This window comes from Manis javanica, chromosome 18 (assembly GCF_040802235.1).
Source record: "Manis javanica isolate MJ-LG chromosome 18, MJ_LKY, whole genome shotgun sequence".
In the NCBI taxonomy this organism is placed as follows: Eukaryota; Metazoa; Chordata; class Mammalia; order Pholidota; family Manidae; genus Manis; species Manis javanica.
In genome coordinates, this window is record NC_133173.1 from 10,341,366 (window position 1) to 10,356,583 (window position 15,218).

The following is a 15,218-nucleotide window of genomic DNA, read 5'->3' on the forward strand; positions in this document are numbered from 1 at the left end:
TTTTTTGCATTAATGAAAGGAAATAAAATGCTGGTAAGACCTAGTCTCTCTGGAAGCCAGAATGTTATTTTTTTAAAATACGTAGTAGGGATTATTAAACCTTTTATAGGATGAAATAAAATGACAGTTGACTGTAAGTCACATAAATATTTAATGATAATTGTTAAAAATTAGGTTTTAATAATTCCTTGAATAACACAGAGAATATGAAATATATCATATAAAATTTTAATCTGAGATTTTATCCAGCATCTTTCAAAAACTTGGGTTGTCCCATAAAATACTTCAGTTACAGTTCAAAGTTTTAGTCACCTACCTACCCTACTTATGCTGGGTTTATTTTATTTTATTTTTTTGTATTAAGGTATCATTGATATACACTCTTATGAAGGTTTCACATGAAAAACAATGTGGTCACTACATTCACCCATATTATCGTGTCTCCCCCATACCCCATTGCGGTCACTGTCCATCAGTGTAGTAAGATGCCACAGAGTCACTACGTGTCTTCTCTGTGCTACACTGTCTTCCCCATGCTCCCCCCACACCATGTGTACTAATCATAATACCCCTCAGTCCCCTTCTCCTTCCCTCCCCACCCGCCCTCCCCCACCCCTCCCCTTTGGTAACTGCTAGTCCCTTCTTGGAGTCTGTGAGTCTGCTGTTGTTTTGTTCCTTCAGTTGTATTTTGTTGTTATACTCCACAAATGAGACAAATCATTTGGTATTTGTCTTTCTCTACCTGACTTATTTCACTGAGCATAATACCCCTTAGCTCCAACCATGCTGTTGCAAATGGTAGGATTTGTTTCTTTCTTATGGCTGAATAGTATTCCATTGTGTATATATATATATCACATATTCTTTATCCATTCATCTACTGATGGACACTTAGGTTGCCTCCATATTTTGGCTATTGTAAATAGTGATGCAGTAAACATAGGGGTGCATATGTCTTTTTGAATCTGAGAACTTGTTTTCTTTGGATAAATTCCTAGGAGTGGAATTACAGGGTCAAATGGTATTTCTATTTTCAGTTTTTTGAGGAACTTCCATATTACTTTCCACAGTGGTTGAACTAGTTGACATTCCCACCAGCAGTGCAGGAGGGTTCCCCTTTATGCTGTTTTGAAGGAACTTTGCTTTCCAGCTCTTGACTTGCCCTGAGGGTAAATGCTGAGCATAGCTGAAGGGAATTGCTTCCATTTAGCTATGTGAAAAACCAAAGCAGTTTTTAGTATACTATTTCTCTTTTTCTCCTTGGGCTATTTCGACAATTGCCAAGGAATAGAAGGATCCAAGTGCTTGCAGTAGATTTAGTTTATGAGTGTACTGTAGCTTGATTATAATCATTACAGGAAGTTTCTCTTTGCTTGATGGTTAAAAGGGTTACATTCCTCAGGACACTGGGCCACACTAAGTCTGGGAATAATTGAGATGAATGCCTTTCTTATATTGAATTAAAATATCTAATGGGCATTCAAGTGAGTTTTGGACAAATCGGTTTCCTAAAAGAGCCTGTTACATGGAAGATGACTATCTAGAAACTGATTTCCTTAAATTTTTCCATAATCATATACCTGCTGTAAATCCTTTATGTTCCCCCAAATGTCCAGGGAATGTGACTTCAAACTAAACTTGAAAACAAATGATTTGTGCCACCCCAGAAGAGTTTAAGAGTCAGTGCTTTAGTGCTCCATCCTTGATTCCTGTGGAATCTCTGGAACTACATTGCAGGAAAAAAAAAAAAGGAAGGGAAAATGAAAGAGAATAATGGATAAGTATATCATATTAAAAACATAAATGTTTGCTGAGTAGGAGAAGCCAACTATTAAGATATTAAAGTTACATGTTATAGCCTAAAATCTACAAGCCTCTCACATGAAATGATGCATATATACCTACAACATTTAACAATTTTTCTTCAAAGCAATGTCCTGGCTCCTTCTCCAAAAAAACCCTCCAAACCCTTTGTATAAGAATTAATAACCATAAAGTCAGTAGCTATGCTTAATGATCCACTACGGTGTTTTATACACTTTACAAACAAAAACTCCCCTCCCGGGCACCTGCTGCTTTTTAAGGAAAGGGACAAAGATGGTTCAGAGACATTGAGTAAGTTGCCCAAGGTCACACAGCCAGCAATTGGCAGACATGAGCTTGGGTCTTCCCACGTGTCTGATTCTCTGCTCCATCTCATTTTATTTTGGTGGGATGACTACATGGGACAAAACAGCTGCCAGTTCCAGAGACAAGTGCCATACATATTGCTCCAACCTTTCAAATGTCATGTGAAAAAATTGGAAACCTGGACCAAAAGGACCAATAAGTAACAGTTGAATGTCTGCTGTGACCCACCTTGTCTGAGCAGCGTTGTGCGTCCGCTGTATACTGATCACTAGGTTGCACTGTCCTTCCATATTTCCTTGGCTCCTGTGCCTGTCAAGAAGCCAAGGGGACTTTCTCACACTGGCTCACTTATTTCGACATGACTGCTGAGTCTCTAAAGAAGATATATTCGGCATGAATGAGATTTTTCCTTCTCGGGTCTCTTTCCCACCTTGAGTTATGCCTCACATTCATCCCTCCCTCTGCTGCAGTATATTACACCACCCCAATTCCTCATTTTGTTTTCAGACATTTCACCTGGAGTGTCCAGTCTCTTTCGCCTGTCATCTTGTTTATATTCTATTTGTCTTAAATCTCAGAGGGATTTTACCTCCTAAAAGCTCATGGGATCCCAACAGCGTGTATGATCAAAGCAATTGGCATTCAAATGATTTCCAAAACTTCCTAATCTTTCCTCTGCTGAAGTTAGAAGAATGAGTGGGGAATCAGTTCGAAGCAGATGTTTTATTTGCATTTTTCATTTGTAGCAGCTTAAACTAGTTTGTGGAGGTCACCCATTTAAATGGAAAGTCATTGAAATTCTCAATGAAAGCAAATTGAAGTTTATAGGGTAATACTCAACATGCTAGCTGGTGGGTATCCTCTGAGTTCCCAGTTCCTGGGGTTTTCAGTTTGGAAATTTGGCCACCAAGTAGTGGCCAAAACCTGTTGTAAATAGCCAAATTGGGTTTTAGTATAAAAATTTCACTTTAGGGGCTTTGCCTATTCTTTATTTTTGAGCTACATGTCACATGCTGGGAGATTTAAAAATGTGAAGCTTCTCTGGAGACTGCCAGACCATATGAAAGGGGCTAAAAGAGAGATAATAAAAACAATACAAGACAATAATACTAACAAGAGGTTTAGATGAAGTAATGTGTGCAAAGGACTTAGCAGCATGCTTAATAAATGTGAGCTCTTATTCATAACTTGTGCTTCTAAGGAAGTTTAAAATGATGTAGACAGAAGTTCAGAACTGCTGGGAAACTAAAAGCAATGATTCCACTGAACACATTTGCTAAATAATGTGCTCTTGTCAACATAGCAACTAACAAAAGTTTGCTTGTTTTGAATAGACGCTGAGAAACAAGTTTATAATTTGCCAGAATTACATACAAATGATACATAATTATGAGATATAACATTTGGGGTTAGAATGTTCAGATCTTTGGGAATCCATCATTAAGTGATCTGAGCAGTCTTCCTGGTCCATTTCTTCTTCCCTCTCCAAATAGTTCACTTACCTGACAAAAGTTTCCACTCCTGGGACCCACCTAAATATTTTTTGGCTAGTGTCCTAAGTCATCCTTCTTCTGACCTGATTTTGTGGCCAAAGAATGCCTCTGATTCCACTGTTATGGGATCTTGGCTTTCCAAACAGCCTGTGTGGATTTGTAGCTAATATATTACTAACCTTATGCTAGATGTTGTTTTTTTTTCTGTAAAACCTATAGTGAAAAGTAGCCCATTGCACCTGCATTCTCTGAGGTGTACTGTTATTGCTACTATTACTCCAGTGCCCCTGCCTGGGTTCCTTCTGATCTCTTTAGGTCGTAATACTGCTTCTGTGGTTGAGAACTTGGACCCACCCCCTGAAAGAGAAGTGAAGAAAAGTTCATTTTTCTGTACAGCTATGAGAAGATGGCAGGAAAGAAGGCTACTGTACAAAATGAAGGTTGTATGTAGGTAGAGTTTTGATCTGGCTTTTTCTCTTAAAAATGTGTCATGAATATTTCCAGATGAGAGTAGATGTTCTCAGATATCATGGTGTTAATGCCTGCATAATATTGCATCCTATGGCTAGACCAGAAATTCTTTTATCGTTCTGGTTTTGATGTTTAATCCATTTGCACAATTATCAGTATTAACATTTACTTTTTTTTATGACTTTTGTATTACTTTTACACAATATTTCATGCGAAAAAAATCAGTAATGCATTCAATTAATTGCACAAACACTACTGCATATGTACTGATGGCAATGTTACTGAGATTGAACTCCTAGTTGGGCAAGTAAAAATGTATATTAATGGAGTTACATCTGAAAGTCTAAATAGACAGCAAATGTGGCTTGAAGTGCCAGTGATCTATGCATGAAAACACATGTTTTTAGAAAGATGTATGCACAGAATTTGAAGAATGCCTGAATGCAAGTGAAAACCAATTCATATAATGGGAAATAATATATAGTGTTAAAAAAAACAAACCTTATTTTCAACAGTAAAATCAGTCCTTTGGAATTCTAGATAATACTTTGACCGAAAGAAAAAACTTACAATTTTGGGGTAAAAATTTCTTTTGAAAATTAATTTTACTACCTGGATAACTGCCAAAACTGTTTAAGAATTTAAAGCCATAATGGATGATTCTAGAACATTCGTGGCTAAACATTATACAATTTAAATTAGTTTAATTTTTAAAATTCTGTGCTTTCTTGGAATCAAACCTTTAGAACATGTAAATCTATTGTTTAACTTTCAAACAGATTTACTTTTAGGAACTAATTAGAAAAGAAAGTAAGAGATAAATCTTTATGATTCTTTTGAACTGACCATCGCTTCAGCTCTGTAAGTGCGCCATCATATCATCTAAAAATAACTTAATATTTTCTTCTAGCACTGCTCAGTGCTGAGAAGGTAGTGCTAAGTAATCCTAGAGTAGGCAAGCACCATCGATCTGATTTAAAACTTTAGGGAGATATTAGCTTTTGGCTCAAAATAAATCTTCATTTTGTCAAAGAATGCTTTCTTCTCTGGATTTTATTTGGGAATTGTGTTAATCCAGGGAGCTTTATTTTTTCAGATATGTCTTTCCTAATAACATGGCTTCTGCTTAGCTCTCTTTGGAGTTCACTTGGTGGTGATTTCCAGAATTCTAACAGAGCTACCAGGTAGTCGGACTCAAGAACCTTCCATGGAAGCAGCGTATAGACTCACTGACAGGCAAAGATACACGGGATCCGGTTTTACGCAAGGAGTTTAAACCTCACGGTGGCTCCTGGCTCACTGTGATGTCCGCCAGCGTCCATGCTCCCGGGCAGGGCCAGACTCTGGGCATTCCTGATTGCCTTGGTTCCTTCAGGTTTTGTCGTGTGTCTGCTCTCTTCCCCAACCAATGGGAGCCTCCTGAGAGTCACGGTGGGCTCTGTCCAAGGAAGAGACACAGGCAGAGTCGGACAATACAGTCAGAAGCTAGTCGAGGAGACAGCAGGGTGTCAAACAGTGTGTTCAGGGTAGTGTGATACTTTTCCTGAAATGTGAACATTCCTGAGAAAATGTTCAGGGTAGATACTGGAAGGGGCTCAGGGGAGTGATGCGCAGGCCAAGGACAAGTCAGACAGGGGAGCCCTTGCGCGGGGCAGAGGCTCTGCAAAGTTTGGAGAATGGATTTTGCGGGGAACACTGGTGGTGCCGGGGCTCTTCAGCATCCAATCTCTTTTCGCATCAGTGCCCTCCTGTTTCCTTGGTGGACTTCCTCATTGAGGACGCTTTTCTGCTGCGAAGCTAATTCCAGACACCTCTTCTACTACTGCCTCCCAAGGCTGGAGCCAGTGGGTCTTCTCCCACCTCAGCTTGACTGGCTGCAGCCTGGGGGGCCAGCCTGTGACCTAAGCCACACCAAGTAGATGCGCGGTCTGTGGGCTCAGAATGTAGACTTAATGCCCAAGGACAGGGGCTACTCGGTGGTCAGATAGGTTGCAGCTATAGTGGTAGTGTGCAGACCAGAGGGTTCCTGCAATGTGGCCCTGGGCCCTTTGGGGATCCTTGGGGTCCATTTCATTTTCCATAATTCATCATCATAGAAACCCCTGGTAACCTTTCCCTTTTAGCTCAGAAGAGTCAGAGTGGACTTTGGCTGATTGCATCTGAGACCCTTGAATGACACAAACTGAATTTGGATGAACACAGAGAAGGTGAAGGAGAAGGCTCACTGGGGAGAGAGCAAGGGAAAGGGCCTGGCTGTGGAGGGAGGGAGATGCCACAGGAAGAAAGGGAAGGGAACTAATGTTTGTTGATTGACTATGTATTGCATGCCAGTCACATTTCCAGAAACATTTTAGTTAATCCTCACAGTCCTGTGAGGCTCAAAGCAAAGAAAGATAAAGAATTGAGGATCTACCTTTAATCCCCAAGAAATTATGCTGGGAGTATCAGGGGCTATACTGGGGTAGTGGGAGAGATTTTTTTGACCAGAGGGACCTTTTATTCTTTTCTTCAAAGTACTCGATAGCGCTGCCTTCTTGAAATATGTGTCTGTCCTACCCATGATGTGACAGGTGGACTGAAGAGCATATGATTTGAACATGCCTGGTTGTACAGCGTGGTCATTACCTATTTAGTATAAATAGTCAAATAGCTTTAAGCACTCTTACCCAGGCATTAGCCACATATATTTGACTGGAGTTTATTTTTACCATAAGGCAGATAATTTATTACATCCTCTCTATTGTCTTGAACTAGATTTCTCAAAAAGAACGTTATGTTCTAAGTCATCTTTTTCAGATCATCATGAATGACTATAACACCATCCTCAGAATAATATTGGGGCAGGATCACAGTCTTTCACAACTAGTAGGAAATCGTAATCATTCTTTTATTTTAGAAATGAGGTCATAGAGGCCACGTAATGATTTTCCACTGGCACAGGGACGCTTTGTGATAAAACTGGAAATGGCAAGTTGAGAAGCCCCACTTCTGATCCAGTTCTCTCAACACTTGATTGCATTAAGTTCAACATAGATTTTATGAGTGTGGTAAAATTTTATATCTAACCAGGGTTCCTTGCGATCACCTTCTTGAGAGGCTAACTAATCTCGACTCTTACAGGTCTTTTCTGGTAGCATTATTCATAGTAGTCACGAATACCAGAACATTAATCATATTTTCATTTTACATAAGTCAGGAAATAGGGGCCTTGTAAATCATCCTGTGCCTATGATGATTTCCTCTTAAGTATGATCACATTGAAAGAATAGAAAAGCCATTTCTCAAATAGCTCACTGCTCCATGGAGACACCAGGCTCTCCCATAATAGGGTCCCTGTACATGCAAAACTCTCAGTTTGTTCCTAATCCTTCTAGAAAGCTGTCTCTGAACAAGTCTCTTCCCAAGACTTGATAGGCGCCTTTGCCACTCACTACCACACTGAACTGAAACCATCTATTAATGTTTTTTCCTCTTCTTCTAACCTGGAAACTCCATAAACGCAGGGGATATTGCTTATTCACCATGGCTACCCTGACATTTAGGACAGTCTATGGCACATAAGAGGACTCAATCAATGCTTCCTGCATGAAGAACTGAGCTTGACCAATAGCCAACAAAAACTGAGCACAACTTATAAGAAAGCTGGGCATTTTCTCAGTGTTCACAAACTAGAGGCTGACTAGAGTAGATCTCTCTTTTGAAACTTAAACAGTGAAGGATGTTTGCACCCAGTTTATTTAAGAGGAAGCCAAGTGCTAAAGACGATTCTGACTCTAGACATAGAGTCAGATTAGTTGGTAGCTGGTAGAGGGATAGGGGATAACTTGTGCAGAGCCTGGAGTAACCTAAGGATAGTTGAATTCCTCCAACTCTGCCTGCGGCTCTGTGAAATTGGCACCTGCAAGCTCAGCCTCCCCCTAGCTCCCAGGTGAATCCTCCTTCATGGTAGTGAATATTTAAGCAATTCCACATAATATCCTCACCATCACTCTCCCCACCCCCAACCCCCCACCCCCCCACACAGGCACACAACATGGTGCGCCATGCATTTCTTGGTGACTGGACCTCACCTCCTGGGCTGTCACACAGTTATGACCCAAGTGTGCTGCCCTGACCGCTAGCTTCCTTTTTCACCCCTAAAACTTACCTTTCCTCTCCCAGATCTCTGATGGCCCCACTTGAACAATAGACATTTCTTTTTGGGTTCCTGGGCCACATAATCCTTCCTCACTTCTTCCGTGTTGTGAGTCCTGCTTCCAATAAGAAAAGTCCTTTTGTAAGGCTGACTCCATGGACATAGTGGCTTCCAAATACTATTGTTTAAATTTTCATCCCTGTTTTTGTTTTCTCTAGTCTTTCTCTCAAATTCTAGGACTGAGCTCCTGAGCCCAGGCTACCTAGTTAAGGGCCTTTTATGCCACTGAATGGCCTGCCTAAGATCATCTGCCTACTTGTCTAACCTTCACTCTGGACTGCCTCCCGTGGCTCTACTGGCCTCCATGGTGGGACATCACATTTCTGTACCCCTCAGCTCCCCTCCTGTCCTCCTGGGTGGGTCTAGTTGTATGCTTCAGTCTTCCCTACCCCCACCCCCAATTACCTGCCACCCTGCTGTGTGTAACAGAGCACAGTTTACTCAACTATGCACACAGTAATCCTGATATAAGTAGAGTGCAATTCAAGAGAAAAGCTGACATGGGATATTGTAAACCATCTTTAAGAGGAGCCCTTAAAGGACCCTATTATTGAAATGTAAATATAATAGAAAGTGACCTGGTTTGTCATGAGCTTTTCAGTGCTTTCTGGCTGGATCTCCTCATTTGATCTGTCAGGACATGGAAATGTTAACTTGCATGTAATACTTCCCCTAAAAGAGGTTAGGAAGCACTGGATTGGAAATGCCTTTTGACCAAATGGGACATGATGTTGATACGGGTTGTATAACATGTTGTGATGAGAAAGCCTCTAGGAAAACGTATAGAAACAGAGATGCTAGCTTGGGGCAGCAGGCCTAGGCTTTCTTCATGGAAACCAGGAGATGGTATGTGGCAGGGTCTAGACCTCACCTCCATGAGAGGGGCTCTGAAGAACAAGTTAGCTTAGCTGACCGTTCATGGATCATTGGGAAAACACAAGCCGAAGGTTCTACATTGACTAACCAATTACGATCATTCTCAAACAATTAGGGCTCTGTTTAGGAATTCACACATTTCCTTCTGGAGTTTCTAGGCCAGTAGAGATTATGTGCAGCTAGCACTCCCTCCTTAGCACTAGTTTTGTGGGCTGGCACAGCGTAGGGCTTTTTGATGAAAGATGCGTACACGTGTGCACACACTGTCGCTTTCCTCGGACTTTCTTTGTGAAGCTTTTCATGTGATTTCCAGTTCCTCGGGCTTTTGCTTAGAAAAATGTTCTGGGTTCGCACAAAGCTCAGTATTTTGCATACACTCCATTCCTATTCAACCAACAGAACCATTCTTCTGAAATTTCACATTAAATTAAAAATGTTCAAAAGACATTATAAAGGAACAAAGTAAGTAAGCACAATTTTTCTTCTCATTGAAGTTTCTCTGGCTCCCCCTCTTTGTTAATCCTATGAGCCCTTGATAACTATAATCTCCAATAGTGAAGATTTTGTATGTAATTTTTATGACAGCTCATTGTCACTGCTCATTTTTCCAAATTGCTGCAGCAATAGAGAAAGATTGAAAGAGTCCCAGTGTTGGGGCCGTGCGTACCGACTCCCCTTGCTTGAAAAGCTTCCCTCGTAGGTCAGCCTTTGGTGATTAGCATCGCTGTGTCCTTCTCATTCTTTCCAGGGCTCGCCTTCTCTCCCTGTCCTCATTTCTCTGTGCCTCGCTGCACACCTACAAAGCATTGGTGTTTTAGTCACTTCTCCAGGAATTTTGCACCCTAAAGTTCATTACTCATTCTACTTGCCCCTGTTTTCTTGATGATAATAACAAAACAACACGACAATAATAATACAATTAGTAACGATAATGAGAGACAATATTTGTAGTCTGATTACTTCATCCCTGTTACGGAGCCAAGAATCCCAGCAAAGAAAACGGAGAGGGGGAAAGAAACACAGCAGTGAAATCCCCACCCCACCCGCATTCACTCGCCTGAAGACTTGATTCTCTGCACCACTGTCTTCTTTCTTTTCTCTCCAACTCAACATTCATCCGCAGCTGCCTTAACCAAGGACTCTACTATCTCAATTCCTTCCCTCGCTCCCACAGCGGAAATCCCCTTGCTGATCTCAAGGCTTTAGGTAAATGAAAAGTAGCTTGGCGTCTTGAAAAGGGCCTCTGTGCCTGCTGTGTAGTATAATTGGACACAGTGCCCTTATTTCCTGCCCCTCATTGTCTGGTCCCTTATAGATATCTAGGTCTGCTGTTTTCTCTCCATTTTTAAAAACTTGGAGTTCTATTACAGGGTCTATTGACATAGTAGTAGAGGGCTTCCTCGGTGCCCTCGCACATTTTGTAATGGTTCTCACCTCTCTGAAGTACCATTTCTCAGTGACCCTCGAGTTCAGAGCCCTCATTTGACAGCTTTGGAAACTCAAGCAAACAAAGAGCCATGTCACAGATTCCTAGTGTCCCTCTATTTCCAAATATATGTACATGCAGAGCTATGTGCCTAGGAAATGTTAAACCACAGTGGGTATCTTCCAGAGCAAATGGCTACTTCTTCCTCACAAGATGTGCACTTGGAGTTTCTCTGCTCCTTTCTTTGTCCCTCTGTAGGTGGCACTAACTCTAGAGGGGTACATCAGAACCCTCCCCAACCACCACTATTCCCAAGTACACAAATGAAATGCCTTCTCAACAAGAGAATCCTTGCTGAGCAAATGAAACTTTCAACAAGTCTGCTAGCAGCCCCCCAGCCCACCTGCACACCCAGCCATCATGCTGCAGGACCTAACTGCCCTCCCTCACCTCGTGTAGAAATTCTGAAGTCTCAACAGATCTCTTTGTTCTTAAGGACTAAGTAGAATTATGCTTCCTTCCAGGGCACACAGTTACAGTCTCTGATCAGAGGAACAGATATTATTTGGTCTCTCTATATTTACTTACTTTTTTTTTTAAGTTCCTGTCATTTCAGGTAACGTGCCAGTGTAGACACAGCTTGCCATCTGTACTATTAAGTGGAAAAGAAAAAGAATCATCCTTGAGGCTGTGGCAGCTCCGCTCTAGGTACACGTTCCGGTTCTGTTCTCCGATGTGCATAGTCATACATGCAGAGGTGGAGAACAGGCACGTCCGTGTGATTCCACGGAACCAGGTGTGTGCTGGGACGGGGACCTGCTCCAATGGCACGTGGGAACTAAGGAGGAGCATGCTTCCAGGGTGAGGGAAGAGAAAACAGGGCTCCAGGTGAGTGTTTTAGGAGTGGAGGGTGGCTGTGAAGTTGTCTTGAAGGGATTTCAAAGAATGAACAAAGATTTTTCCAGGAAGAGAAAGGAGTGAGGAATGAAGAAGAGGCGGGGATGGGTAGAGAGGGCAGAATGGTGCTGTGGGTTTATAGAAGAGCACACAGGAGATGGGCTGTGTGGATTAGGCCCTGAAGGGGGATCAGGGCACAGAAGTGGTGGGCAGGAGGGGAAGGCAGCTGTGGCCTGGGCAGGGTTTTAGCCCATTGTGCCTGGGAAGCCATTGGGAGGTTCAGGGGGAGACCTGGATTGATTAGACCCGCTCGTTGGAGTTTTCCAATAAAGCTCCCAGGGGCATCTGAACCTTGCAGTGAGGGTGCCCAGGCAGTGACCAGCCACAGGCTCCATCGTCATGTAGGGCCAGAGCTGGCTTAACAGGCTTTGGGAAATGAGGGGCCTGAGGCTTCAGAAGCAGGGAACGCACTTACAGGAACTCCAACTTGCATGAACAAGAAGTGGCGGTTTGCTGACTCTGGTCATTGAAATCTGAAGAAGTCCTCCATCTGCAGACTCAGCTAGAAGCAGCGCTTGAGCTACCTTGTGGGGGCTTCTGTCAAACGCTTTCTAATTCTGGGGCACGTCTTTTGTCCCCTTTGCTTCCGAGACAGCAAAACCCATCTTAGGAAGTTCTCACCATCCGTGACCGCCACCGCAATGCTACTGATTCCACCTCCACCATCCCCACCACCTCCATACTCACCTCCACCATTTCCTCCCTCACAGCCTCTGCTGTCAAACCCACCATCACTCCCGTCACCTCCACTTCTACGATAAACACGGCCTGCACTGTTCTAGCTGCCGCGGGTGCAATGATGAACCAGGCAAAAATATCTGCCCTCATAGGACTTAAATTCTAAGGGATAACAACATATATTTTCCCATAATTCCATCAGGGCACTCACAATAGGTTTAAGTGGATCAGGGCAAGTATTTTATATAGTGATGTGTTTGTTGCTTTGGAATCAAGGTAGGCATGACTGTTCGGTTTATATTTTCTCTCTGTCAGTTCCCCAGTTTCCCTGTCTTTCTAGCTCTGGATGCATTTCTCCACAGCTGCCACGGCTCTGGGAATCTCCTTTGGCACAAGACAGCTAATAGCTGAGCCCGCAGACTAAACTGTCACAGTTCCTTGACCAGTAGATGAGGAGGAAACAAAACCCTACAGGACTCATTCCAGAGGTTGCAGCTTCGCCATTCCAGCATCCCTTACACCGGAGGAACCCTGTCCCTGCTGCATCTTTAATGTCACAGCTAAAGATGCCACCGGGGCTTGCAATTTCTTTCTTGAAGCCCAGGACCACAGTGACTTGCCTTTTCTGCTGGTTCTGGACAGAAGAGACTGTCTGTAGGAATAGAAACCAATAACCTTATTAACTGGAAAAAAGAGAGAGAGTTTCAGGTCATACCAGATTTATTACATAAGTGAGCACGCCGTAAAATCTAACGATTCGCAGTCATTTTGTTCAATCTCGTATCTGAGGGGAAAAATTGATATAAAATTTTTTATTACTCTTTAGATTTTTGTCACGCAATTAATTAGTGTCCTTCGCTCACGGGGATATTGGCTGCAGGGCACCCAATTGAGTGATATCACTTAATGGAAATGACAAGTGACTTAGCAAGAGTCTTTGGATTTGGACCTGGGAAGGTGCCCTGGGAAGCACTGGATCTGGGTCCCTCATTTTACAGATGAAGAAACTGAAGGAAAAAGGAAATGGTTCCATCGTAGAAATAGTGATTACAGCTTGGCAAGAAGTTGACTCCTAGCCCAGTGCTCTTCCATCAACACCATGAGCAGCTCTGGCCAAATGTGACCTTGGCAACCAGTTCCGGGGTTGCCTGGACAACAAGCTAGCTGAAAGCAGGGCTCATATTCTCCCAGGAGGACGGGCTGTTTGCCTCAGCACAGGGGCTGCAATATCCTTCTGCCCACATACTCCGTGTGCGCCCAGCCAGTGTTCACTGTTCTCCAAAGTTTGGGCGCCTTAGAACCAGCCTGTCTGGGGGCGAACAGGCCACCTTACCTTCCTCAAGGCACTTCTTAGCCTTGCCCCATCAAAAACAACCCACAAGAGGGAAGGGTCTTTCTACTGAACCCCACTGCAGGCCCAGTAGCTTTTCTAGAAGATACTTAGACATTTGGGGAACACTGCTCCTTCTGCTGCTGACCTTGGCCTATATAAGCTTTGCCTAATTATATGTATGCTTAGCTCACTTTGTGTGATGTTTTGGAACTTGTCCCCAATTCTGATGCCTGACAGGTGGGGAACCAGTGAGACCTACCTGGCAAGATATACACTTAACCTCTGACCTTTAATTTTCTAATTGCAGACTAGAATTATATCGGCTCCTAACTACTTAATAGGTCTTTAGAGAAAAATATGATGAAATCACCATGTGCTTTACTTATGGGTGAGGTCCTTGAAATGAAAGCATTTTATAATTTGGAGTGCTCAGGTTTCGCTTCTTCATATAAGAAGATGGCTTGGTGAAAAAGTATCACCTCATTCTCTTGTTAATTCTGGGCTTATTGCACATTCAGTGTTCCATAAAGGTTGACTTGAAAGCTTTCATTTAAAACCCAATTCATATGAATTAGTGTACTACTCAAAATGTCAGGCTGCTAATAGGACATACATAGCAACTGGAAATTGAAATAAGTGCATTTTAATAGAGCTCAGAATTAGGATTTCCTCTATCTGTTTGACGTAGTATCACAATTATAATTGAGGGTACATTTTTTTTTTCTGTTGGCGTTTAATGACTCTCTATCTGGAATTATCAATCATCCTGAGTTTGTCATACCATTTTTCAGACGTAAAATGGCAAAAAAGAAAGAAGCCCACAGCTCTTTAATTATGATACTAAATATGTAAGATTGTATCACCTAATACAGATAAAGGGAAAAAATGGATCTAGAATATCCCACTGATAAGTCTCCTACCGAACACCAGATAAGATCCCTCTGAATTATGGAATTATATAATATCTCTTTCTTTTTCTCAATTTAAGAAAAGTTTCCTTTCATTTTTTAGCCCTAAAAATGGTCTAGTTACTTCGAGAGGTTTCAATAAACGTAAGTCCTTCCTCCAAATTCAATACAGGGTTAACTAATGCTTGGCTCACTTTAAGTCAGTTTCAAAAAGTTGTGGAAATATCAAAGTAATTCTTGTTTCTCACTTGATCTTTATTTGAACACTTGGGTCTGACATGCGGGTCTCAAACATAAGAAAATAGTACCAATGTCAGAAATGCTGTTAAAAAAATTAAGAAGCATCTCATTATGTGTTATGATAAAGTCTGATTATTTAGTCTGTAATTAAAATCATGCTCAGTTTCTAATATGCAATTGGAAATTTCTTTATCGTTATAGATTACCTAGACAGAAACATATGATCAATGGTGGAATAATCAACTCTTGGAATAGGTTTCTAAATTCTTTCAGGCTGTTACTATTTCACTTGACATCCAGAAGAGGGCAGTCGCGTTACATGGTTCAGATGCAATCACCATTACCCTGGAAAGTAAAATTCTAAATAAATCTCAGTGGTTGGAATTAAGTTTTCCTTTAATGGTATTAAAGGCATTTAAAATTACCTGAAGTTTTTTCTCCTTTTATTAAAAACCTTATAACCTTTGTGAGATGGATACTTTTCACACAAGGGATGAAAATGATGATACAC

At 41.9% G+C, this 15,218-nt stretch overlaps 1 long non-coding RNA gene across 1 annotated transcript; it reads right to left on the reverse strand.

Moving 5' to 3' along the window:
- Nucleotides 1–4,827: 4,827 nt before the first annotated feature.
- LOC108389973 (uncharacterized) lies at nt 4,828–13,317 on the reverse strand. The gene is made up of 4 exons (XR_005056502.2): nt 11,180–13,317; nt 9,833–9,961; nt 8,242–8,344; nt 4,828–5,532 (listed from the first exon to the last, which is right to left on the reverse strand). It is a non-coding gene; the product is annotated as an uncharacterized lncRNA (long non-coding RNA).
- Nucleotides 13,318–15,218: the final 1,901 nt, after the last annotated feature.